The sequence below is a fragment of the Anabrus simplex genome, chromosome 5 (assembly GCF_040414725.1).
Source record: "Anabrus simplex isolate iqAnaSimp1 chromosome 5, ASM4041472v1, whole genome shotgun sequence".
Lineage (NCBI taxonomy): Eukaryota > Metazoa > Arthropoda > Insecta > Orthoptera > Tettigoniidae > Anabrus > Anabrus simplex.
In genome coordinates this window covers 417,382,075-417,408,959 of record NC_090269.1, presented here as the reverse complement: position 1 = coordinate 417,408,959, position 26,885 = coordinate 417,382,075, and the positions used below count along the sequence as shown (strand labels likewise).

General features: G+C 41.4%; 1 protein-coding gene across 1 annotated transcript in view; it reads left to right on the top strand.

Annotated features, from left to right (window-relative positions):
- LOC136874184 (homeobox protein TGIF2) overlaps positions 1–26,885 on the top strand; it is a 583,995-nt gene that overhangs the window by 306,958 nt on the left and 250,152 nt on the right. The gene's annotated exons all lie outside the window — the stretch shown is intronic.

The following is a 26,885-nucleotide window of genomic DNA, read 5'->3' as shown; positions in this document are numbered from 1 at the left end:
AAACAATGGTTCGAAATCCACGATATGGCAACTCTTATCAAATACAGTAGAGACAATACGCGGCATTCTGCGAGATATCGAGGGACAGCGATTAGAGTTCTGTCTAGCGGAGTGACCTGGAGTTACTGATTCTGTGATAAGAGCACGTGTATTTGTTTGTGAAGTTTTTGGTGTTATTTATGCGTTTGCAGTAAGTTGACATAAGTAAATAGTAGTGTGTGTCATTCCTTTATATCTCCTCTCAACGTAAGTGGAAATATATGTGCTGTGTTTGGCTGCAATAACTAAGAAGTACAGAAGGATTCGCGGTCTTTTTCCGTTTCTCTCGTGACAAGAAAATGTAAGTAAATATTGTGTTTGCATATGTATTCATCCGAGATTTTTATAGTTCCTAAACTTCTGACCTGCGCGACCGATATTTTAATTGGCTTAAAATATAATAAGCTTATTTTATTGTATAGTGCAGTAGTTAACCTTCAATACTGATGTGTTGTAGGTGTGATCTGTGGGTTTTGATTTAATTCAGGAAGATGCATATGTGTGTGGCTGCTTGTGTTCCAAGTTATCCCATTTGGAATGCCGTAAAGCGTTGTCAAGCACTGAAGAAAATATGGGTGACTTAAGAAATGTACATATTTTGTTGAAACAAAATTATGGTGACAATTTGCTTTACCCTAATGTAATGGCGAATATTGCTTATAGGGAAATTTTGAATGTTTTTGAGGCTAAATTTATAGATTTTCTTTCTGTTAGTAGGCTTCAAGTTAAAAGGAAAATTGTCCTGCTCTTAAATGTTAATTCATTGAATCATGTGTGTTAGGAATGTGCCGATATTTTATTGACAAGTGTCTTAATGTAATGATACAATGTTTTTTAAAAGAGAAAAAATACAAATCTAGCCGTACAGTTCAGGTAGGAACGCTAAAGATAAAAAAGTAATGCATAAATGAAAGATCAAGCCCTTTCACAGCAGTCCATTTCACATCTTGATTGCATGTATAGTTTCAGTCTTTAAATAATAACCTGTTAAATAATTCTTCATTCATTTATCCAGAATTGCTTTACCAACTTTGAAGTTGATATCTTAATAACACTTTCTTTCTAGACGTAATTTACTTATCTATTTCCGTACATGCATTCCCATTGATATTTGAATTTAGCGCGAATTTCCAGGTCACGCCACTAGGAGCGCCACTTGCGAATTGTCTCCCATTTTAACCCGCCAATGTACGGGTTGGGTCTGTGAGACCCATGCGCTGGTATTTCCAACATTTTCTGATAGACGGTGATAGCTGCATACTTCCGGCTTCTGCTACCTTCCTGTTATCACCGGTGTAGTATTACTGCGGACGAACATGGAAATGATTGCTTTAGAACGTGAGCAGTGGTAAGTTAAGGTGCTCTGTGGGCCTGTGAGACCCAACCCGTGCAGTCGTGTAAGTTTTTTTAACATAAGCATTTTAGTCTTTCCATGTTAACCGTGTACATAAAAAAGATTATAGAGTGATTATATCATAGCGTCTTGTCCAAATCCGTGGTTTAGCTAGCCTGGCTGTCTTTCACCTTAGTTCCTTGGGTTTTAAGTACAGAGGTGAGACTGAAAATGGGTTGACCTGGGCTAATCAGTTCGTTTCTTCGTAGGTCTAAGAAAAAGGAGTGTTATGATGTCAGCAATCCAAGTGATATGGAACGAGTTGCCGCATTATTGGAGGAACCATTATCAGATGATGAAATTTACTGTGGTTTTCCTCTCGTCGATGCACAGCGACGATAAAACTGAGGAAAGTATAGAAAGAAAGAGGAAGCCTGTAATAGTCACATTCCATAATTCAGCTAAGGGTGGTGTAGGCTGTGTAGACGAAAGGACGGCTCCAAACACCAGACGTTGGACAATGGTGGTCTTCTATGTATTGCTGAATATTACAGGCTTTAACGCATATTTAATATTCAGAGCCAACAAACCTAACTCTCCAGACGTAAGAAACAGAATAATTTTTTTGAAGAAAAACTCTTGTTTCTTCTAACTGTCTCAAGATATCTTCCTAAGAGCATTCGCGATACTCCAAGAAGGATATCAGGGTTGCAGGACGTGAAAATACAGAAAATAAAAGAGGACGTCGTGCATACTGTAGAGTCAGAAAAGACCCGCTACTCGTGCTGTTTGTGCAGAAACTTAATATATCTTGAACTCTCCGTATTTGTGTGCAGTGAATGTAAAGCTGAAATGTGAATGTTCCAGTGAACATTCTGGGTCGTGAAGATTAGGTTATGATGATTTCATAAATTTTGACTTGATAAGTTCTGAATTTTTTGTTCAAATAAAATATTGTATGTAAATTTGCAGTGGTTAGAGAATTGCTTTGTAAAATGTTAAGTAAGTGTTAATCATCAACGGTTTTGTGACAGCATAGTGTTTATAATGTTAGCGGAATAGGAGAGAATGAATACTGAAAATAAAAATATATTAGCATACTATAAAAAAGAAATATGTTGATGGGTCTGTGAGACCCAACCCGTTTACTCATGTAACATTTTGTGACCCGTGCACTGGCGGGTTAATAAGGCTAATTCCGGAACTGTCGCCTATTGTCTCTACTGTATTTGCTCTTGGAAAACTCACTCCATGATGGTCGCCGACCTTCTGTGTGAGGAGATGGCACGACGCCGAGGTAGAGCTGGAATTTTCTTAGGCGCCGTTAAAAATGCTGAATTCACTAAAACAAGTCTGACGCACTTCAGCTCCTTCAAATACCGCCGGAATGATTGAGCCGATATCGAACCCGCCAACTTCAGCTCAGAAGATCAGCACTCTACCGTCTGAGTTACCGAGCCTGCCGGAAATAGAAGAACGTGATGGACACGGGAATTTTTTTTCTGTAAAGTACATGTGTCCTGGCCTGGACGATTTTTTAAATTTTTATTTATGACTACCGGGGTCTTGCCCATTCAGTCAAGAACACTGTTGTACCGTGATAACATGACCTCAATAAACACATACACAGTTAATTTGCTTATGTCCATACCTGACGAAGCAACCACAACAAGCGAACTACAACAACAGTAGAAAAGCAAATTATAATAGCCCGTTCACATTAGCACTGTCACTTCATTTGTTTACCCCATACCTGAAGAAAAACCAGCAAGGATCTTCCAGCCCGTGGTCATAATTTGTGTGTGTGTGTGTGTGTGTGTGTGTGTGTGTGTGTGTGTGTGTGTGTGTGTGTGTGTGTGTGTGTGTGTGTGTGTGTGTGTGTGTGTGTGTGTGTGTGGGAATATGCAAAGATCTTGTTAACAACTGAGTCGACTGTAAAAGGAGACGGGAAAGACGAAATTACCAAAGTGTGTCTTTCTCTATAGACCTCCGATATTTACGGTCTGTCCTCTAGATGTAGAGTGAGACGTTGCTCGGTAGCTTCTCCGAGGTTCGACACTTCCGGACAAGAATCTTCAGAGAACATAAACCACGATTTCTGTGTTTATAACCTTATTTGTGGAATTGTATTTAATTTTTTGTTTATATATTGAACGTCTTCTCTATTTCGAAGTTAAAATGATGACTAAATCTCTGTAAAGACACAGCAATCTAGTTCAGCACTTACAGGTTTACACGAACGTAAATATTTCTGCGTGGTTGTGAAGAAAATAATTTGGCAGCTTAGTTGAATCATTGTGTATGTATGTATGTATGTATGTATGTATGTATGTATGTATGTATGTATGTATGTATGTATGTGTGTATGTACAGTTTGTATCCTCCTTGCATTTCACTGACTAACGAGCCCGGATCATCTTAACCGTGCAGTCATGCGAAGATCATATTTGTAACATTCCGTGCCTTTCATCACTTGTAGTTGGCTTGCGAAGCGCAGCTGGGTAGTGTAGGGGATATTATGCAATGCGTGAACTCTCCCAATTGGCTCAGTCATCATTTAATTGGCAGTGAAAAGCAAGTGGCAAGGAAGCAGAGTGAGCAGTGTTAGCGACCAGCTTATGTCAACCGCATGCGTGTTTGATCACCTGCTGGCGCTTCCTTGCTACCTTCGATTTGTTTGTTCTATCATTTTGTTCGTACTGATTAGGTGCTAAAAGATTTCTCCTTGCCCGATAAATAACTTACCATTCATTCGCGGGTTATTCTTGCATAATGTATTGAGCTTGCCAGACATCTCTTAACATTGCCTCTACTTCTGTCGCGTGATAGGAATGTTGTTTGTGAAAAGGAATACAGTGCATCAAACATGTACTAAGTGTTCTTAAATTTTACTTCAGCAATGTAAGCTATCTACATTAGTTACTGATTGTAGTTTCTTGAACAGATGTACATAAAATGTTAACTTTTTTCCTCTCTGTCTTTATTTCCATCTTCGTGTTGTCCCGGTTGGGAAAATAAACATTTACATTCCTTGTGTGTCTATGAAAACAAGCACTTGTTAATTCGACCATTGTTCCGTACGATTCTTGTATACGTCGCAGTTTTCTACTAGGCTAAATTGATATCTTGTTGACTAATTAACGAAACTTAAATTATCGGCGGTTATGTTTCTGTTTGTTGTAAATGAATGGGCGAGGCGAGGGGTTTACAAGCCTTAAAACTCTCACTTTTATACTGAGGTTATTCTATTCGTTCGCCTCCCTAAATAAACAAATGTTTAATGTTCGTCGTACTGAATGTCAGGTAAGCATTGGAATAAATATATTTTACAGAGATGCCAACTACTACGGATTTTCCATCATTTCTTCGGTTTATTCACGTATACTCCGGCAATACAGAAGCATTACACGAAATCGAAATGGCCTTTGTAACTTCGCGATTTCTCCCGCGAACATTAAAAAAATGGTTTCGTACGTTGGAAACTCGCTGTTCTGTTACCTGTGAATTAGTAATGAGTTGCCCGCACTGATTACTACTCCTTTGCCTGCTTTTCTTGCAGATTTTGTGGCGTGCATTTCTTTCAGTGAGGTGAAAAGCAACATTAAATAACAAGATGTCGTGTAAACGTAAAAACAGTGAAGAACCGAGTGACCGTAGACAAAAACGTGTGACTAGAAAAGTATTAGCGAAAGCAGTATACGAAGTGTTTCCATGCCTAGGATCATCGAAAATTTCACCGAACCAAGTGTTTCGTGAAAAATGCAAATATGCGTATTCAGTTAAACATGAATGAATCGATGACTGTCCACGCAGTGTGATACTTAAAGAAAACATGAGTATGTATGCATCGCAGGGCAGTGCAAGACACTGTCATCCTTGTTTTCTAAACTGCAAAAAGTGACTTTGATACCGTCATACTGTTATCTGCAGCAAGCCATGTCACTACGGAAATCACATCTGAAGGTTGGCTTCACCGGATATATTTTGATGCTGTAAAAGATTTACATCGTTAAGTATTTAAATTTAAGTTTATTGCTCAGTTGTTTATTTTTGCGTAATAGATGAGTGAGGGACGGAAGAAGTCACACTTTACAGTGACGGATATTGAAATCCTGCAACCTTCTTCGATATAGGTTGATTTGTAAAGTGTAGAACTCAAATTCCATCTTCCCCCATGCTGTATACTGCAAAGGAGATTTCCAGTGAAAAGGTAGCCTTTAGTAGCCAATTAATCTGCAAACATAGTCGTTCTCGCCCCATATGTTAATAATTTAATTATTCGTTCCTCAGTCACTGAGGAACGCCTGACACACACACACACACACACACACACACACACACACACACACACACACACACACACACACACACACACACACACACACACACACACACACACACACACACACACACAGCGACTCTCCAAGGTGTTAGGCAAAACCTGAGTTTACGGCCGTAAAACGTTCCTTATGGAAGTTAATTGTATGTTAAAACAGTCATAAATTCCTTTTAACCGTGTATGTCATCACAGGCGGGACTGGATCTGTAACTTGCGGTTTCCTCATATTTCTGTGCTCGGAAGAACGACACATGAGATGGGTGTGGGTGATACATTATTATTATTATTATTATTATTATTATTATTATTATTATTATTATTATTATTATTATTATTATTATTATTATTATCCGGATCCATGGCTAAATGGCTAGCGTGCTGGCCTTTGGTCACAGGGGTCCCGGGTTCGATTCCCGGCAGGATCGGGAATTTTAACCATCATTGGTTAATTTCTCTGGCACGGGGGCTGGGTGTATGTGTCGTCTTCATCATCATTTCATCCTCATCACGACGTGCAGGTCGCCTACGGGAGTCAAATCAAAAGACCTCCACCTGGCGAGCCGAACTTGTCCTCGGACACTCCCGGCACTAAAAGCCATACGCCATTTCATTATTATTATTATTATTATTATTATTATTATTATTATTATTATTATTATTATTATTATTATAGCGTTATGCCCATCTGTGGAGCGCGATAGAACTTTTTTAGCTGATGTTGATTTTTTCTTCTCCCAAAATCTCTTCATCTGGACAGTGAACTTTTCCTCCGTTCTTCAGTCCATGATTTATTGTCCTGGTATTCATTTTCTCAGCAAAATTCTGGTTGTTGACTGCTTTTTGAACCGGAGTCGATCTTGAATAATTTCCTGTCGGATGCCAATTTCCTGAAGGTTATTTTTTCCTTTTCTATTTCACCAAACAAGTTGTTCTTGACTTTCATTGAGAGAGCAAGGTAAAGCATCCTTTTGGTGAACCTGTCATTGTTCATTTTGAAAATATGGCCATAGAACGTTAATCGCCTTTTCCTGATAGTGTCTGTGTTCTTTTCAGAATGCTGATAATTCTCGAGACTACCGTTTCAACCAGATTCCTTCTGAGTTGACTGGACCATTTTCCTCAATGTTATTCTCTCTTGTTTCTCTATGTCTTTAATAAGTGATGTGCCTCCAATGATCAAGGTTTCCGAGGAGTAGAATACTTTCAGCAAAGTACGGGGGCAATGGTTTGCCAATCTTTGTGCTATTGAATTTATTGACTCGGGCCTTTTGCATTACTCTTGTATCCCAACTGACCATACTGAAATTCGATCCCACAACTTTGAACAAAGCGGGGGTGAGATGAACATTCAGTTTAGCCCTCTAACACAACAGCAACCCGGATGAGCTCATTAAAAATAAATTCCAAGAAGCAAACAACAAGAGAAGATACAAGTGGATTCAACACCAGAATCGGTTCAGTAATAATAATGTTGGTTTTACATCCTACTAACTACATTTTTTATGTTTTTGGGGGGCGCCGAGGTGCCGAAGGTTTTCCGCAGGAGTTCTTTTACGTGCCAGTAAATCTACCGGCACAAGGCTCACGTATTTGAGCACTTTCAAATACCACCGGGACTGAGCCAGGACCGAACCTGCCAAGTTCCAGGTCTCGTAATCGCTTTACATTTTCTCAGCAGTTTCGAGGCCTAGTATAGGCCATTGTACTCGCTTTTAGTTCCTGTCTTGTTGTAGGTTACCAGACCGTGGTACATTAAAGTACTTCTTGTAATTCATGCTTTCGGAAAATGAAATTACGCTTGATGAGGTACAGTTCTGATTACTCTGTCAGCTACGTTCGTTATTTCTGGCTCACAAGGTCAGCTTAGAGAACAGTTATGCAAACTAAATTATACATATCCTGCATTTGTGTTGTCCCTACACAATGAGGGATTCGGCCGTAGCCTTGACCCAATGTGATGTGCTACGCAGTGTAATTATTTTTCATTGTGAAAATTTCCAGCCTTCGAATGGCCCTTGATGAACTCTTAATACCAGTTTGGGGAATGTCCTTTAGGCCCACAACATGCCAGTCTGTTCGCAAAGGTGGGCCAAGGCCTTTCCCTCGGACGTATTAACGGATATTTATTTAATAGATTTCTGAGACACGCGACTCAGGTGTGATACAAATACTTCTTTAGTCACTATTTTGAAAAAGATGTTTAAGTGGCCTTTCTCAGTGGCTTGGAGCATGGCATTCAAAGTGTTGTACGCGTACAACTAGGGGTACGCGGGGTTTTCTCCAGGTGGTGGTGGTTGTTTTAAGAGAAAGTACAACTAGGCAACCGCCCTCTATATAACACTAATCAGAATACAAAATGGAGGGGATCCGACACTTCGAAAAACGAAGGTATCGGTCAGAAGAAGGCAAGGGCCACGAAGGGCGTTAAAATGAAAGACTCCCTAGGTATTGCAACCTAATACCGTAGGGGTAGGAAAAGAACAAGAGTTGACTAAGGGAGGTCGGATAGGATAGGTGAAAGTTAGGAGCCTGGCACAAGTAAGTGGAAGCAATACCAGGACTCAGCTAAGGGCCCCGTGGTCACAACCCACGCTCCAAAGTTAAGAGTCTTCCGTGGTTTCCCATTTTCACACCAGGCAAATGCTGGGGCTGTACCTTAATTAAGGCCACGGCCGCTTCCTTCCCACTCCTAGCCCTTTCCTGTCCCATCGTCGCCATAAGACCTCTCTTTGTCGGTGTGACGTAAAGCAACTAGCAAGAAAAAAAGTTAAGAGTCCTTGGGGCCCCTTTTAGTCGCCTCTTACGACAGGCAGGGGGTACCGTGGGTGTTATTCTACCGCCCCACCCACAGGGAGTTTTTCTCAAGGGGTATCGGTGCGCATATTTATCGTAGCTTGTGGCTGTTTTTAGTGAGCAGCCTTTTCATTTTCAATAAAATCTTGTTTTGATTTAGTTTTTTTGTCTACCACTACATAGAGTCCCCTTTCCGAAGTATTCATTCTAAAATTTGTGCCCTCCCATTGACTAGGTATGGACAAATGCCTACTTATGCTGCATTGCCCTTTTCTAATTTTTTGTTTCGAAATCCACTCCATTTCATTTTTTTAGTAGCAGTATGTATAGTACAATAGTAATTGTTGCTGAAGAAGATGATGATATTATTATTATTATTATTGATATTATTGTTCTTTGGCATCCAGCAACAGTCACTTGTTATTTCTGGTATAATCGCAATATACTTGTACTTCGGGGGTACTAAAGTAAAACAACTGGAATTTGCGGGCACGTCACCCAAAAGTCAACTCAAGTCTCCGCTCAGTCTGTTGGTGTTTGAAAATAATCAAATACATCAGCCTCGTGCACCTTGGCGTCTCCAGAAATTGTAAAAATTTTTCGCGGATTTTAAAACCAATAACATCATTTCTTACATAAAAATAAATAATTCCAAAAATCACGTCTAAACCGGTGGGCTACATTTTATTGCACAATAATGACCAAAAATGTATTATTTGCAAAAATCGTGTGATAGTTGAAAGTGAGAAGGTGCTTGCTTCTTTCTCCCTCAATTACGCCCAAACTACAGGTCAACCTGAACTGAAATTTGGTGTGGATATATCCCAAATATTCAGTTTAAATACAAACCTCTTCGATTTTTCAGTAATTAACCTTTTCAAATCATCATCATCATCTAAAGGCTTCGCCTTGTCGCTGCAACATTGATCTCTTCTCTCTGTGATCCTTTTCATCTCTCCCTTTTCAAATGGCAGTTGTTAATATGTAGGTATTTACTGAACTTGCGCCTGTTTTATTCGATCAAAATATTCGGCAAATGGTTTTTCCTATCATAGAGTGTGGACAGGTCATCTCCATTTTCTTAACTCAAATTATTCTGCTGGAAATTACGCTGTTGCGTGTTGAAATACGCGTTCCAGAGCTTCTGAAAGTAATCCACAATAACATTACACTGACATCTTAGTTGAAATGTGCTCTGTCTTTAGTATTGTCACTCTTCACAAAGGCCATCCGGTCTCAAACTTCCCGTCAAAACAAAAAAAATTAGCTCCAGTGACTCCAGAAATAACGGAGGTAAGTTGAAGACAGTTTATAACAGAAATTAAACTGTGTACTCAAGTTGAACCTCATTTTCTTTCACATTTGCTGTGGAGGTGGTCATCGTTTTTTTTTCATAAATGTCTCCCGATGCATTGTACCATTCATTATATTATTTTCTTTTGGATCCATTTTAATCATTTTTCCGGTGTTTATTGTTTATCTGACTAGATCAGGTTAAATTGCAACGCTTAAAATCTAGATGTACGAACTCACACCGGAGTTTTCTCAGCAGAGATGACTTTGATCTGAATATCTAACATAATTCCATTTTTTTAAATTTTATAGAAAGGTCGTTCATTTTTATTTGTAACTAGCTGATGTACCCGTGCTTCGCTACGGGATTCTCAGAAAGACTGTCTTTGTGGTTTTCCTACCTGAAGTCGTGGGAGGGAATGTAGTGATTAAAAGCAATGCTATATAAAATGCTCGATCAAATTAACAAACCGCGCACTTTCTCACTTTTAACGAACAGTACTACGGCGCCGATCTAACAGTCCAAAGTTCCAGTGCTGCAATGACCAGACGGCAGACAGCCGTGAACACTTCTCTGCCATTATTCCATTAAATATGCACACTGCTCATTCCAATCAGTGCCTCGGAGTAGGAATTGAATAGCTCGAATGCTATGATGAACCAGTTTGTTACGTATCAGTAGTATCAGAAATTTATCTAACTCCCCAGCTACTTTCCACCAATTTTCAGGCAGGCTGTTATACTTGGTACGACCGGGTGAGTTGGCTGTGCCGTTAGGGGCGCATAGCTGTGAGCTTGGATCCGGGAGGTAGTGGGTTCGAACTCCACTGTCGACAGCCCTGAAGATGGTTTTCCGTGGTCTCTAATTTTCACACCAGGAAAACGCTGGGGCTGTAACGTAATTAACGTAGGGGCTGCTTCCTTCCCACTCCTAGCCCTTTCGTATCCCATCGTCCCCCCTCTAGGGACACCATGACCTTGAAGTCGGTGTGGGGGCTTGTGTGCTTGTTGATCCCGAGGGCTGTGCCAGCTCAGGGTTACCCATGCTGGATAGGCCTCGGTGTAGGGCCAGACTAACAAGGTGTCCCCCGAGTTGCTTGAGAGGTGTCTGTGCTCTTTATTCTTCATCACTATTTCTACCCTTCTATTCTCACCATCTTTAATTTCATTCCTCTTCCTGTCTGGCCACCCTCTCTGCCTCGGGTAGATTAGGTTAGACATTAAAAAAAATAAAAAAAGCAAAAAATGTTTTAAAAATACGTTAGTGCGGAGGTTTTATCCCAATCACAAGTTTCGGGTCGTGGCGAGGTGATGCATGGCTACTGGGAGAGTAGTTCCAAGCGACCCCCTCCAGATACCGGGTGCCCTCTGGAGTATATAGCCTTGCCTCCGGTAAATCTCCTTGGCTCTGCCGGAGGTCGACCTCATATTTCCGTGAGTACTCGTGGGACAAAAGACGGAACCTCTTTCTCTTCCTTCTTTTACAAAGGGTGGCACCCTTCAAAAAACAGCGTCAAATATTGGTTAAAAACGTAAGCGGTATACTCCAGTTCCTGTAGACTACATGAGTGACGAACGTCTTCCTCGATTCCTGGTTGCTTCCAGGGTCGATGGTAAAAGTTTCCTTGACGAATGTCCTTTTATGATAAGCAATTCAATTGAAGAAATTGTTGATGGTGAAGTCGACGAGATGCGCAAGCTCCGAGATGGATCCGTACTTATCAAGACATCTACGGCTGAACAGTCCAGACGGCTACTTAAAGCCAAGTTATTCGGTAAGGTAGAGGTGAAAATCGAGAAGCACCAAACCCTTAACTCCTGCAAGGGAGTTATATTCCACAGGGATTTGGTTAAGTCTTCCGATGATACAGTGATCCGGTACCTAGCACGTCGGGGTGTAACCGACGTGAAGAGGTTGAAGAGGCGTGTAGTTGATAAGCTACTCGATACGGGTGCTTTCATCCTTACCTTCGACGCTGAGACCATACCTGAACGAATAAAGGTAGCAATGTATCGCCTGACTGTTCGTCCGTACATTCCGGCACCAATGAGGTGTTATAACTGTCAAAAGTTTGGCCACACCCCATTGCGATGTACAGGTTCGACGATCTGCAAAATGTGTGGGAAGTGTGAGCATGCTGGTGTTGAATGCACACCACCACCTGTGTGCGTCAACTGCCCGGGTACGCATGCTCCAATCTCCAAGGAGTGCCCCACATTCAAGCGGGAGAAGAAGATCCAGGAGATACAAACGCTGGATAAGCTATCTTATCCAGACGCCCGGAGGAAGTTCAAGTCCATGGCTGCTCCGGAGTTCTCCATCTCATTCGCGGAAAAGGTCGCAGACGTACGGATCACTCCACAGAGTTTTGTACAGAACACCGGTACTGAAAATGCATTGAAAAGTCAAAGCCAGCAACAAAATTCAGTAACTAAAGAAACTGGAGATTCAGCATGTGAAGCACCGAAAAGAGCGTTACTGTCGACGTTGCCTGGGAAGGGCCCTTCCCAGGAACGTTCGGCTGGGAAGTCCTCCCCCAACAGGGCGGGGGGAAAGACTTCCCCAAATAGGGCTGGAAAGTCCAGCCCTCCTTCCAGTGCCCAGATCATAAAGGAGGAGAAGGTGAAGCCACAGAGCTCCCTCAAAAAATTGGAGAAGAAGCCTTCTCCAACTCAGTCGGGGTCCACAGGATCACCGAAGAAATCCGGCAAGCCATCTGCCGGCTCTCCTCCCAAAAAGAGAGAAACGGTGGGCAAGAGCGAGAGGCCCCGACACCCTCTTGTTCGGTTACTTTCTGGAGAACCTAGTTCTCCCAGGAAGAAGGCCCACTGTTCCAGACCAATGAGATCACCGTCCGCGGAGGGTCCAGTCACCGCGCCTCCTTCTTCTGAGGAGACAATGGAGACTGAACCACTCATTGTCGTGGATGGTGACGACAATACCGACAACAACGGCGGAAAATGGCAGGTAGTTGACAAAAAGAAGGGCAAGCAATTGTCCTAATTTCGCAACACTACCAATCCACACAATGGCACTATTGCAGTGGAACTGCAGTAGTTACCACTGTGGCCTAGCTGAGTTACGTCAACTGATATCCGTCTATGCGGCCTCCATAGTCTGTCTACAGGAATCTCGTTTGAGACCTGGACACGACACGACTATGAGAGGATATCGTCTTTATTCTAAAGACAGAGTAGCTGTGGATGGCGCGGCAACTGGGGGCGTTTGTACCCTAGTTCGCTCCGATATCTTCAGCGAAGAAGTACCGCTCCGTACTCAGCTAGATGCAGTTGCAGTTCGCACTCCGTTGCCAGTAATGACAACGGTTTGCAACGTGTACTTTCCACCGGATTATAACCTTGATATGCACGCACTGCAAGATTTGATCGCTCAGTTGCCTCCTCCTTTCCTCATGCTGGGGGATGTGAACGCCCGTAACACACTATGAGGTTCTCCGTCTTCCTGTTCTAGGGGGAGGAAGCTCGAGCGAATGATCAACCTATTTGATCTTTGTTTCTCAATGCAGGGGAACCGACACATTTCAGTAGCGCGCATGGCACATTCTCACACCTGGATGTCACTTTGTGTAGCCGTGCGCTAGTTCCCCTGCTACGGTGACAAGTTCACGACGACCTCTGTGATAGTGACCACTTCCCGATAATTCTGTCTCTCTTGAATCAAAGACAGTCCGAAGTACCCAAGCGCTGGTTACTTCGGCGGGCAAATTGGCCAGAATTTACAAAACGCGCAGTGATGGCTGATGATATGCTGGAGTCTGTTGACGACACCGTCCCTTCCATTACTACTGGAATTTTGGCTGCCGAAGAGGAAACAATTCCTTCCTCGTCCGGTATTCGTCGCCGGAAACAGGTCCCATGGTGGACGGACGAAATTGCAGCAGCCATACGTGACCGCCGACGGGCTTTTAAGCATTATCGTCGGAATCCTACGATGGCCAATCATATCGCATTTAAGCGTCTGCGCGCGAAGGCCCGTTTTTTGATTCGAGAAAGTAAGAAAGCTACGTGGGAAAAGTATGTATCACGGCACATACTCCGTCATCACAAGTGTGGACAAAACTCCGCCGTATTGTCGGAGTACAGAATGTGCCCTCAGTACCCGGAATCTCCATTAATGGAGATATAGTTACGATTCCTTCAGTCATTGCAGACCACATCGCGTCACATTTCGCAGATACGTCCAGCTCTAGGAGATACGACCCTGCATTTCTTCCAATTAAGCGCGAAGCAGAGGCACACCATCTCTCTTTTGCATCTAGTGCTTCGCATCCCTACAACGTGCCCTTCACGGAGTGGGAGTTGCGAAGTGCACTTGCGCTATGCAGAGATACGGCTCCTGGACCGGACAAAATCCATAATCGCATTTGAGTGACAGATGTCTCAAGGATATCCTCACCCTATTTAACAGAATGTGGAGTGAGGGAGTGTTTCCATCTCAATGGCGTGAGGGAATTGTAATACCAATTCCCAAGCCAGGTAAAGATCCAAAACTTCTGGATAGTTATAGGCCAATATGCCTTACAAATGGCCTCTGTAAGCTATTTGAAAGGATGGTTAACCGGCGTCTTGTGTGGGCCATGGAAAGGGAGGGCCTCTTGTCTAACTACCAGTGTGGTTTTCGCTCTCATCGGTCTGCCACTGATCATCTGGTCAGACTGGAGAGCGCCATTCAGGAGGCCTTTCTCCGGAAGGAACACCTAGTCGTCGAGTTTTTGGACCTGGAAAAAGCTTACGATACTACCTGGCGATATGGGATTCTCTCCACTCTACACCAGTGGGGATTTCGGGGAAATTTGCCAACGTTTATTGGGAACTTCATGTCCCTCCGCCTCTTTCGAGTCCGAGTAGGGAATGCATTTTCTCAATATTACGTTCAGGAAAATGGAGTACCTCAGGGATCGGTACTGAGTGTCACGCTGTTCGCAATCGCCATCAACGGCATAGTTGCCGCTGCTGGGCCCGCAGTCGTTCCATCGCTGTATGTAGAAGACTTATCTCTACATTACAGCTCCGGAAGGGTGGCGTTTGCAGAGAGACAGCTACAGCAAGCTATTAACCGAGTCGACAGATGGGCCCTGCAACATGGTTTTCGATTTTCAGCAGCGAAAACCTCTGTTGTACACTTCTGTCGACGTCGGCCTGGGCATCCGGAACCAGAGCTCCGCTTGCGAAACAGTGTCTTATCAGTGGTTGACACCTGCAAATTCCTGGGTCTCCATTTTGATAAGAGACTTACGTGGCAGCCCCACATCCTTCAGTTAAAGGTTGCCTGCATGAAGAGACTTAACATGCTTAAGTTTCTCAGCGGCACTTCGTGGGGGGCTGACCGTGCGGTACTGCTACGATTTTACACGGCGACGGTCCTCTCCCGAATTGACTATGGAAGTGCGGCTTATGGCTCAGCATCAAAATCTACGCTGAGCCTTTTAGACAGTATTCACCATAGTGGAGTAAGGCTGGCAACGGGTGCTTTCCGTACTAGCCCCATTCCCAGCCTGCTCGCTGAAGCGGGAGTTCCACCTTTACGGATAAGGAGGCAGCAGTTACTCCTAACGTACGCTGCCAAAATTCGTGAAATGCCGCTACATCCAAGCTATCAATGCATCTATCGCACCCAATACCACCAGCGGTGCCAAGACTGGCCGAATGCCACACGGCCGGTTGGGTTTCGGATTGATAGCTTGTGTCATGATTTGAATATTGATATCGGTGGTTGTCTTGAACGAACTCATAGCGAGGTACCTCCGTGGTTGGTTCCGCGACCGGATATACGTCTAGATCTGCTCCGTGGACCCAAGGTGAACACGGATTCCTCCGTTCATCGCAGGTATTTCCAGGACTTTGTTCACCAATATCCTGCTGCGAGACTTATCTTCACGGATGGTTATAAAATCGGAGATAATGTTAGTTGCTCTTTTGTCATTGATGATATGAGTACGAAGATCTCGCTCCCTAAAGTATGTAGCGTGTATACTGCAGAGCTTTACGCCATCTTAGAGGCTCTGCAGTTTGCACTGCGTGACGAAAGAAGCCACTTTCTGTTGTGTACCGATTCGTTAAGCTCTCTGCAGTCTATTGAAACCTGTTTCTCGCAACACCCACTGGTGCAGCAGATATATGACCTTCTAGCCAGGTTAAGCGATGCTAGCACCAGAATTACTTTCGCGTGGCTTCCGAGCCACGTTCGGATTGCGGGAAACGAACTTGCGGATGAAGCAGCAAAGGAAGCTGCACTTTTACCTCCAAGACCCGTCAATGTACCTGCTAAGGATATTTGTTCTCAGCTACGTCGAACCATCTTGGCGTTCTGGGAATCGGAGTGGCTAGATATCCGAACTCCCAACAAGCTGAGAGCAATTAAGAAGACAACTACCGTGTGGCGGTCCTCATTCCGACCTTCACGGAGAGAGGCCATAGTACTGTGCAGGCTGAGGATAGGTCATTTACGATCCACGCACTCTTATCTCCTAAAGAGGGAAGACCCCCCAGTGTGTTCTTGTGGTGCCGAATTCACCGTGGCCCACATCCTCACAGAGTGCGCCGATCTCTCTGGCCTAAGACGGAGCCTCGGCCTGCAGGAAACACTCGAACGCATACTAGCCGATGACGCGACTACTGCTGATCTCGTCATCCGCTTTATGTGCGACAGTGGACTTATCAAGGGTATATAAATTACAAGTGTACTGTTACTCAGGGAACGTACGTTCCCTTTTGATACGTTAGTAATCCTTTCGGCCTAGTTTTATAATTATTTTTTTTGTTTTATTTTGTACTGCGTTTCCAAAATCCTTTGTTGAATAAATAATTTTGTTTTATATTTTAAATTTCTTTTCCACTTATTTGTTCAGAGAGGATGATTACCTCGTTGTACTTCCTCTTAAAACAAAAATCACCACCACCACCATGCCATCGTCGCCATGAGTCCTATCTGTGTCGGCGCGACGTAGAACAATTTTTTTTAAAAACTCGGTATACAGCAGTAATCCCATCTATCGGAGATGAATGGCAACAGAGACACAAAGCAAATCACAACAAACAATGGTCAATGTAATGTTATTGTTGATCAATGTTATGAGCTTTCTGTATTGTAGGCCCTCACATTCAGTTTTCTTTCGACTCTGTAATATAAGGCCGTCTTATAAAATTAAGTATAGCGTAGACTGTAGTTCCTTATTCCCCGACTTTACATACTGATTTTCATTCAATTCTGTTTACCCAGTTTCTCGTGACGGCGCTGATATGATCTTAGCAATAAAAATCCATATTCATGAATATCTCCGTTATCATAGCCGGTACGGTCAAAATATATAAGACATAAATGATTGGAAATTTAATACTATGTAACTTTATTTATATAGTAATTGTCAATACGACCACTAATAACACAAATATTCGAGAATTAAATTTTGGGCCTTACCCTAAACTACCATTTCGCTCAGCGTGAGTAAAGTTATTTATGGCCAAGATTGTAGCGACTTTGCATACCGATTTTAATTAAGATAGGACCACTAATAACATAAATATTTGCGAATACAATTTCTTTCAGAGTGAATCAGGTTATTTATAGTTTACAGTATATTGTAGCGACTTATTTTAGAACCATAATTGTGTCTTCTTCTTGATTTCAAAAATTTTCGGTGGATGCGAAGTGAAGTAGGTAGTCATGAATTCCGCTGTGGAGGAAAGCCCATAGATTCTACCCCTGTTTGCAGAAGAGACCTCTGTAGTTGTTGGGAGAAGACAATGAAGACGCTTAATTTCTTCACTGAGGAGACTGAATAATGCAGGTGTTACTGATTATAATGATTATTAATCTATTTTCAATGCTCTTTCTTGAAGGGCATGCGTTATTTCGGTGTAGTTCCTTCTTTCACCTTCTTCCATGCCATTTACCATAGCTCAGGTGTTATGGTGATACACCGGGAAGCTGCACTTGCTCCGGGCATCCAGATGCACGATACCTTATTTACTATTCCAGCAGATTCTTACGACACGAAATTATCAAGGTGAGGCCACTGCATAGGATCACTGATCTCGTTCGAGTTTCAGAGGGCTGATCTACATCAAAAATAAACAGGTACAGGCTCATGTCCAAGGATTTGTGCCAGTGCCCTTTATTTAACGAGAATTTTTTTTTTTTAATTTAACAGCTTGCATGCCTGTTGACAATTTGCGTGAGAGTACCAGCAGCACTCCTTGTCTAGTGCCTGACTTTCACGTGGGCGTCTTGGTTTCGAGGCTGCAGTTATGATAAGAAATGGAGAGAGACCGAAACTGTTTCGCAATAAAAAAAATAGTATAAGTAAAAAAGCACTCACGCGCTGAACTGTTTTGAGAACTTTTTACTAGTTTGCCATGTCTTTTCTTGGAAAATGTATAAATCACTTTCATGTGTCAGTGTCGTTCAACAACGAGCTAAGCTCTTTTTGTCATTGTGTATGGTAAAATCAACACATTATGATAAGTGAGAAAGAGACGTATCAAGTACAACTGTAGTGTATAGAACTTAAATGCAAGGAGGGGAGTAAAATATTAGATTCTTCCTATTTTCATGGTATAGATAAAATAAAATATCTTAGAACAGCATTCAGTTGCTTGACGACCCAGTAAAGTTATCATTTGAATTAAATGAACTCCTTAACAGCATGAAGTGAACTGAAAAAAGTAAGAAACATTGAATTTTCATATGACAGTGAATAAAATACTGTATGTGGATTATAAAGCTGAACAATTTAAGCCATCATGAGATTACTTGCTATTGATTGGGTCATTTGCTTTATATATTAAAACATATGGCATTATTTTTTTACTGGATGCGCCTCTCCTCTCTGGAAAAACGAAAGGTGATGATTCGGGAGGTGATAAGAAAGATAAAGTGAAGATTTTAAAAATTAATAGTACCAAATACATCGCAATTGGGAAATATCCCGGTGGCAGTGGTGACTTCCAGAAGTGTGATAATAAAGTTAGAACATAATTACCCAACAACAACAACAACAACAACAACAACAACAACAACAACAACAAGGGTACAACAAGCATTTCCATGGAAAGAAAACATTACAAGAAATACTACTAGTTTAACATTCTAAATCCTGCATCATCATATACAAATTCACACACAACTTAATTAATTCCAGTACTTAACTGGAGCTTACTACTAGCTTAACATTACACGTGATGTCCGGCTCCGTGGCTAAATGGTTAGGGTGCTAGCTGTTGGTCACAGGGTTCCCGGGTTCGATTCCCGGCAGGGTCGGGAATTTTAATCATAACTAGTTACTTTCGCTGGCACAGGGGCTGCGGGTATGTGTCGTCTTCGTCATCATTTCAGCCTCATCACGACGCGCAGGTCGCCTACGGTCGTCAAATCAATACCTGCTCGTGGCGAGCCGAAATTGTCCTCGGACACTCCCGGCACTAAAAGCCATACGCTATTGCATTTCATTACAAGTGATAATCGAGAAGAAATACTACTAGTTTAACATTCTAAATCCAGCATCATCATATACAAATTCACACACAACTTTATTATTTCCAGTACTTAACACTACGGCTTACAATACTATTGGTTGAACTTACTACTAGCTTAACACTACAAGTGATGGCCGGCTCCATGGCTAAATGGTTAACGTGCTGGCCTTTGGCCGCAGGTGTCCCGGGTTCGATTCCCGGCAGGGTCGGGAATTTTAACCATAATTGGTTAATTCCCCTGGCACGGGGACTGGGTGTATGTGTCGTCTTCATCATAATTTTATCCTCATCACGACGCGCAGGTCGCCTGCGGGAGTCAAATCAAAAGACCTGCATCTGGCGAACCGAAGTTCTCGGACACATCCCGGCACTAAAAGCCATACGCCATTTATTATCACTACAAGTGATAAAGTGAAGTTAAAACATAAATACCCAATAACAACAACAACATGAGTAGGCCTACAACAAGCAATTATATGGAAAGAAAATATTACAAGAAATACTACTACTTTGACATTGTAAATCCAGCATCATCAGATATAGTCCAGTTCACTACCGTTTTTGTACTGCAACTGTAAACAGAGCAAGAGTTGACGAAGTAAAGATGAAAGTGATGGTATAATAATGGCTCGTGGCCTCCAAAGAGACCTATTGTAAGTCTTTCGAGTTGACGCCTGCTAAGAGGCCTGCATCTGGGGACGATCAACTATCAGCCCTTAGCAACACTCGTCATAACATACGAAATTTAAGCGAAATGTGAATATTGGGTGTGTACGAGACCTTTTGGTACTGCAGTCTGCGGGCATATTTTTTATGAATGCGCCTCGTGTAACAGGGTCTACGATGGGCCGAGCGAGAAGGAACATCTCAGCAATTTCTCGAACTGTCTTACGTTGGTACGCTAGAGGCAACTTAAGACGATGCGCGTTCCCCTCCATCTTTGATAAACTGTAATTAACGAATATTAATAGTATATTGAACCATATTTCTTGGCTTACTGTCGTCCTTATCGTCACCCGATGGCGGCGGCGACAACTTCGACAACGAAAGGATGGAAAACAACGGTACTGAAGGAGCCGCCAACTTGAGATGAGGAAGATCTTGCTGATCGGCGACAGTCACGGACAGCAATGTAATGGAATTCTTCGGTCAAAATTAGGCCCAGCTAACATAAAACTGGACGTTGGTGTTAATGGAGGGGGGGGGGGTTACAGACGATGGAGGGCTAAATGAAAATGTAATTACGGAGGAATTGGGCATGCCATAAGTCATTTGCTAAAAATTAACACAAACAACAAATGTAATGTTGCATGCTATACCACACGGACATGATATACCTAACTTAAATCATGTTACTGAGAGAGCAAACATATGATAGGGTTAGTTAATGCATCTGAAATTGTAACCAGGGATAGAATAGCAATTAATTTTGAAAGTGAGAGTTTACCTAGGGATCATATTACAAGGCACGACCTTCACATGAACAGGCATGGAGAAAATCAAGCGTGTCACAGGCTAGGATTCCATTTATACTCAAAACTGAGCTGGAAAGTTTATACACAACAACTATGTTCCCCGAGTGATATTTTTATTGCAAAAACTGAAGAAATGTCTTAGTAAACCTCAAATATTATCTACTTACTATGCTTTCATTCACATCTATAGTATGGAACGCCGGGCTGAGTGGCTCAGACGGTTGAGGCGCTGGCCTTCTGACCCCAACTTGGCAGGTTCGATCCTGGCTCAGTTCGGTGGTATTTGAAGGTGCTCAAATACGTTAGCCTCGTGTCGGTAGATTTACTGGCACTCCTGCGGGACTAAATTCCGGCACCCCGGCGTCTCCGAAGACCGAAAAAGTAGTTAGAGGGACGTAAAGCAAATAACATTATTATTATTATTATTTTTACGGAGTTTCGTGGACTTTCAGAGGTGAAAGAAGGTGCGGGGGTGAACGGGCCTCAAAATACGAAATTAAAGTTAAGATAAAATTTAACAAGGTTATATTTTCTTTTCAAAATTAAGAAATAACAAGCATGGCAGGTACAGAGTAGCAAGGCAACAAAAGTGCAATTACAGTATTTACAGGATTTGGGCTTCGAGCCCCGAACTCACAATTCTTGGGCAATTAGCCCAACTTTACTCCAAAATAAGTTTTCACAAAGGGGCAGAAAACCCCATTCATGCCCAGGAGCACTTGCTCCAAAATTACACAGTAAAGCCTCCACGAGGCATACAACCCTCAATTTTCAAGAAAGAGCCACTCGCTCTCAAACCTTAAGCCTATCAAAGGCCACACCAAACTCCACTTTCAAGTTGTCCTCCACGGACACGAAAACAGGGGTAAAATACCCAACCTACTGAGGCCTATTAAGAGAGAAAAGGTTAATTACATGGCCTCAAAAATACCAATTTGAGAGGAGGCAATCAGCACTCCTAATACATTTGTTTAAAACCTAAACTGGCTCTAGGCCGCTAATGCAAGGGCTAATCCCATACTAAAGAGGTGACTTTAGAAGGAAACAAATTACATTACATTAAGGAAGAATCGGTTGTGAAAAACAAGTTCACCTCAAAACAATATGCGTGGGAGTTCAAGAGGGTTAAGCACTTTCTATCCCAAATTTTTAGTTTAAAAAGATAGAATTGAAACTAAGTGTCTTTACATTTTAGAGGAAAGTTACATGGTGAAAGGTTTCGGACCCGCCCCGAGAGTCAAACTGCTGAGCTAGCAAGAAAAGAAGTTCTTAAACGGCCATTACCTTGTTGTTGAACTGCTGCCCGAAGAAAGAGGCGCTTCCCGCCCCCTGCTACGTACTTTACACTTTGAAAGTTGGTACTGAAGTGGCCCAGAGACCCGAAAATCAGCAGTTTATATACTCTCGCGGAAAGTTCGAGGCGTTTGAGGAATGAGAACACCCTCCCACAAAAACTTTATTGGCTAGGGTTAAGCAATATATCCCCTCTGGGGAAGATACACCTGATTGGTTATAAATTAAAGAAATTCGGGATTGGCTAAATTCAAAACAAGGGGAAAGAAAGGGTTATACAGCCAACTTAAACAATAACCGAAAGAAATTTAACAAGAAACAAACTTTTGAACTAAAAATTTCTCCAAAAAACAGTTCTTTCACTTCGCACTAGGGTGCACTATTGTAGTTCTTCAGTAGTGTCCTCTAGAAGTGAAAGTTCACACTTCTTACTACAGGTAAAACAAAAATACGTCGAAAACGACCCAGTTCAGAAACTTCAAAATTTCCAAGTAGTGATATCTTCTGAGAAACTTGAAAATTAATACAGTAGATACAGTTCAGACTTCCTCCAGCAGAGGAGTTTCAACAGGCGCAAAATTTGAATTAGCGGCGTGGAGGTGTACCGCCCGGTACAATTATTATTATTATTATTATTATTATTATTATTATTATTATTATTATTATTATTATTATTATTATTATTATTATTATAGTATGGAACAACAATAATGGGGACGGGGGAATTCCACGGAGGGTCAGGGTGTCTTTATATGGCAAAAGAAAGCAATCAGGTGCATACAGGGAATTTCAGACAAGCGATCATGTAGGGCCATTTTCCAAGAACTGAGAATAATGACTCTTCCCTCATTATATGTTTACCAATGCATGATGGCCATTATTGAAAACCTGATTAATTACCCATTAAGGAAGGAGGTACACTAACCTACTACAAGAAGAAGAAATTAGAGACACTCGTCATGTCAGATTAAAGAAAATGCAAAAATATCATAACTACACAGGAATGATACTCTTTAACAAGTTCCCATTGGAATTAAGATATACGTCTGTGAAATCCTTTCAAAAGACTAAAAAGCTGGCTGATGGGACACGGCATTTACAGTATACAGGAATTTGAAGAAAAACTGGTGCACCTTTTTATCAGTTAGTAAAGATGTGTAAATATGTGTGTAAATATATACATATGTGGATTGTAGCACAGCATAAAATCGTTACTACAGTATTGCGCCGTTCCCGCGTCCAGGCAAGGACACAAGAGATCCAGACTAGCTCTATCTTCAATAAATCGGGTGACTGAGTTCTACGGGTGTGAGTTCCGCAACGGAAAAACGACCAGGTCAAACAACGGAATTCCCTAACTAACGCAGAAAGACGTCTCTTACTCGTATTTAGCTAGGTACCATTCTCATTAATTCTTAAGAAAATCGTCGTCGATCGTTACTACTACAATCTTACAACTAAACCTTATGCTAAGAACACAGAGAAAGAGTTTTTAGGTTTCACAATTCAAAATTTATTTAAATATTAAATCAGATATTCAAGCAATTAGTTCAAAATTTTACTAATGAAGTAGCCTTAGTATTGACTGACTCATCGTCGACCTAGTAATCCATATCCGTCGATAACATTGGAAAAATCACGTCTTTTCACTTCACCCTAAGTGATTGAATGTCTTCTCGGCTTAAATAGCTTCCTTTCTTAGTACTCATTCTTCTCCGAAATCATCAATTAATATTGCAAATGACATGACACATGTGGGAAGATTCTTAAAAAATAAACTGCCCTATCCTTCTCTTTCAATTCACCTAGCGAGTTGGGTGATGAATAAATAAATTGAATTGGATACAGCTACTAGTATTTACAAGTGCCTTCATGGCAAGAAAATAAAACATGAAAATTATTTACATTGAAAATGTAGGATGCATCCACAGAAAAGAAAAGAAAACTCTTATCAACTATTATTTATAGTCCTTCTAGTTGTATTATTTTGAGAAATAAAGAAACACATGTGGACTTTCTGAGCCATTCTTCAGTCAAGAAATGGAGTTCTATTTGTTTAAGTCAACCGTCCTTGGACATCGCATCAGATTATGTTAACTAATACTTGATATTTATTCAAAAAAAAAACTATCACAGTACTTAAAATTCAACTGACTGATTGACTGTCCGTAGCTTTAAGACTATCAATGAGGGTATTCTAAACTCTTCTTGCGTTATTCTGACAAGTACACACATATACGTTTTACGTCTTAAATATTGCTCTCTGCCTATTTAGTTGCTTTTTTAGACACTCATATTTCCTTGTGTTACACATCATGAGCTAAGCTACGTCCATTGTAAGTCGTAATCATCCAATAAGTAACATCTTCGCAAGATTCAATTCATGAATGTAAGGTAATATGACCTTATCTTATTGACATAGACTACGTGCGTACGAAGTAGTAAGAAACGTCATCACACTGGTCATACAGGGTTATAATAACACATGCTACCAATGAAAATCTACTTAATAGGATGACAATATCTCCAGCTAAAAGAAAATGATTCTCCTTCGAAACCCTAGGTCACCAGCGATCGGCCTATAGATTGAAATTCATCCCGAAGTGTAATTATTCAGTGAGTTCTCGAGATCTTCCTAAGCGAATCAGTGAAGGCTCCAAACTATCCAGAGTAAACATTTGCTTCTCCAAGTAACTTAATATGGATAAAAGAAACGTTGCACTCGACGTCCTGAGATCATGTCCTGAGCTAGATAAAATGCGTAGGCTTAAAATCATTGCGTGGAATTGGCGAGAAATCTGTGATCTTCTCCATTATAACATTTGAAGTCACGAGACCTTATTTCATGCAACTATGACTCTCTCTCGAAGAAACAATAACTAGTACCATTATACATCATCAACGACTCTATATCATATCCATGACGCGTTATTTATTACACTTATTTCATATAACCACACTATCACTTCATCACGTAGCTCATTACCTTGGCTTGCACATGAACGTGCCGCGACATTACTAAAATGCCTACTTTATTTACTACAGTCATAGTACCAAATTTAACGTAACTTGGAATAGTCTACTGCCATTCCTTCATAACACAAATCCTATACCTGATCTCGTACAATTTGACGTTGCTTAAGTTTATAACACGCAGATATAAATGCCTACTTCATTCTTACACATCACTGATAATAATAATAATAATAATAATCTTAGCGATCTCTTCACGCATATCTCTGGAAAACATTACGAACGAACATCACTTGGTGACCACGCCTACAAATGGAATTGACGTTTCGTACGGATGAATACCTATTTCCAATCAATTTAGCTAGATGTTTGTTTACGCACTGTGTTCGCACCAATAAATATTACAAAGCAAAATAAAGAAAACAATATCTTCTTACTTACGAAAACGACTTGGATATTGGACTTAACTTTGCTCAAGATGGTCTCGGCGTTTCCTCCTCTCCGGTCATCTGAGACTATGAACTGGTCATCTGGTTCCTCTACAAGTGGTTGGGTACATCGTGGCTTCTCATCATCGCTCACTGGTCATCCGGGATAGGCAACATCGTCTCGCCTCGTCAGGATCCAAGCAGCATCGCCTTGCTTCCTTACAGACCCATGATGAAAACTCGTGCGTATGGAACAGAACAATGATAGAATGTTTGACTCATTGCTGACATTTTTCAAGTACTATAGCTCTTGCGTTGTTCAGATTGTACAGGTTTTTACTGGAAAACAGTTAGATCACTAAATAGTCCAGAATTGTCTAAGACTTATATTCAGTATATTCTGATTCGAAAATAAATTTCTTTCCGCCGTCTTTTATCAGCCTAAATGCATTTAATTTACTGGTCCGTAAGTGTCTTTCAATGTTAACCGGTGTCGGGCAAATTTCATCAAGGGCTTGCGTCACTGCGTGACGTAGTTCCACAGTAGTATATCTTATCTCTTATTGTTTCTCGTATTAAATCTCCCGCGGCGTTTAAATCTTGATCTCTGCCAAATAGAGTGTAGTCGGGAACTAATCTTCGTTTCCAAATCTCCAATATATCGCTCCGCTGAATAATTCCTTTAAAATGAGTTTTTCGTCCTGTTAATACACCGAAGTCAGATTAGATAGTAAAAGATGAGCATCTTTTTTCTTGAATAATGGTTTCAAATAATGTCCATCTGTCATTTTTTTCTGCGCCTTCTAAACGCGGCTATTACTGTAACCGACTGACGAAAAGACTTATAATTTGGCCCGTACTGACGTTAAATGTATTTTATTTGAGATTTTGACCGCAGAGACTCCATCTTTGTTGCTCTAGCTCTTATAAAGAATTGTGAAACGGCACATTAAATATTCCACGGGAATGAAGGATGTTAAATAGTATATGTATAGTCATGATTTTTAAGAACATATTTTGTATGGATTGTTGTGCTTTTGTCTATTACAATGTACGTTGTTTAATGACAATAAATTGTGGTTTGAACCAATTATCTCCCGAATGCAAGTACATAGCTACGTGGCGCAAACCGCGTAGCTAGTTGTTCGGTGGTAAGAAACCTTGAATTCTCTCGTGATAATAGCCTAAACACAAGATATGGATTATGAACTATGGAAAATGGCTCACTGCAGTCTGCGAACCGACAGCAGTATACGGTGGAAAAAATCCGTGGTACTGCTGGATAATTGTAGTATATGGGCCCATTCGGAAGCTAATAGCCCTTGCTATCGTACTGTTTATCTAAGAGTTTGCCTTAGGAATATCGGCATGAATGCATAAATTCGATTGGTTCATAGATTTATCCTGGCGAAGTTACACACATT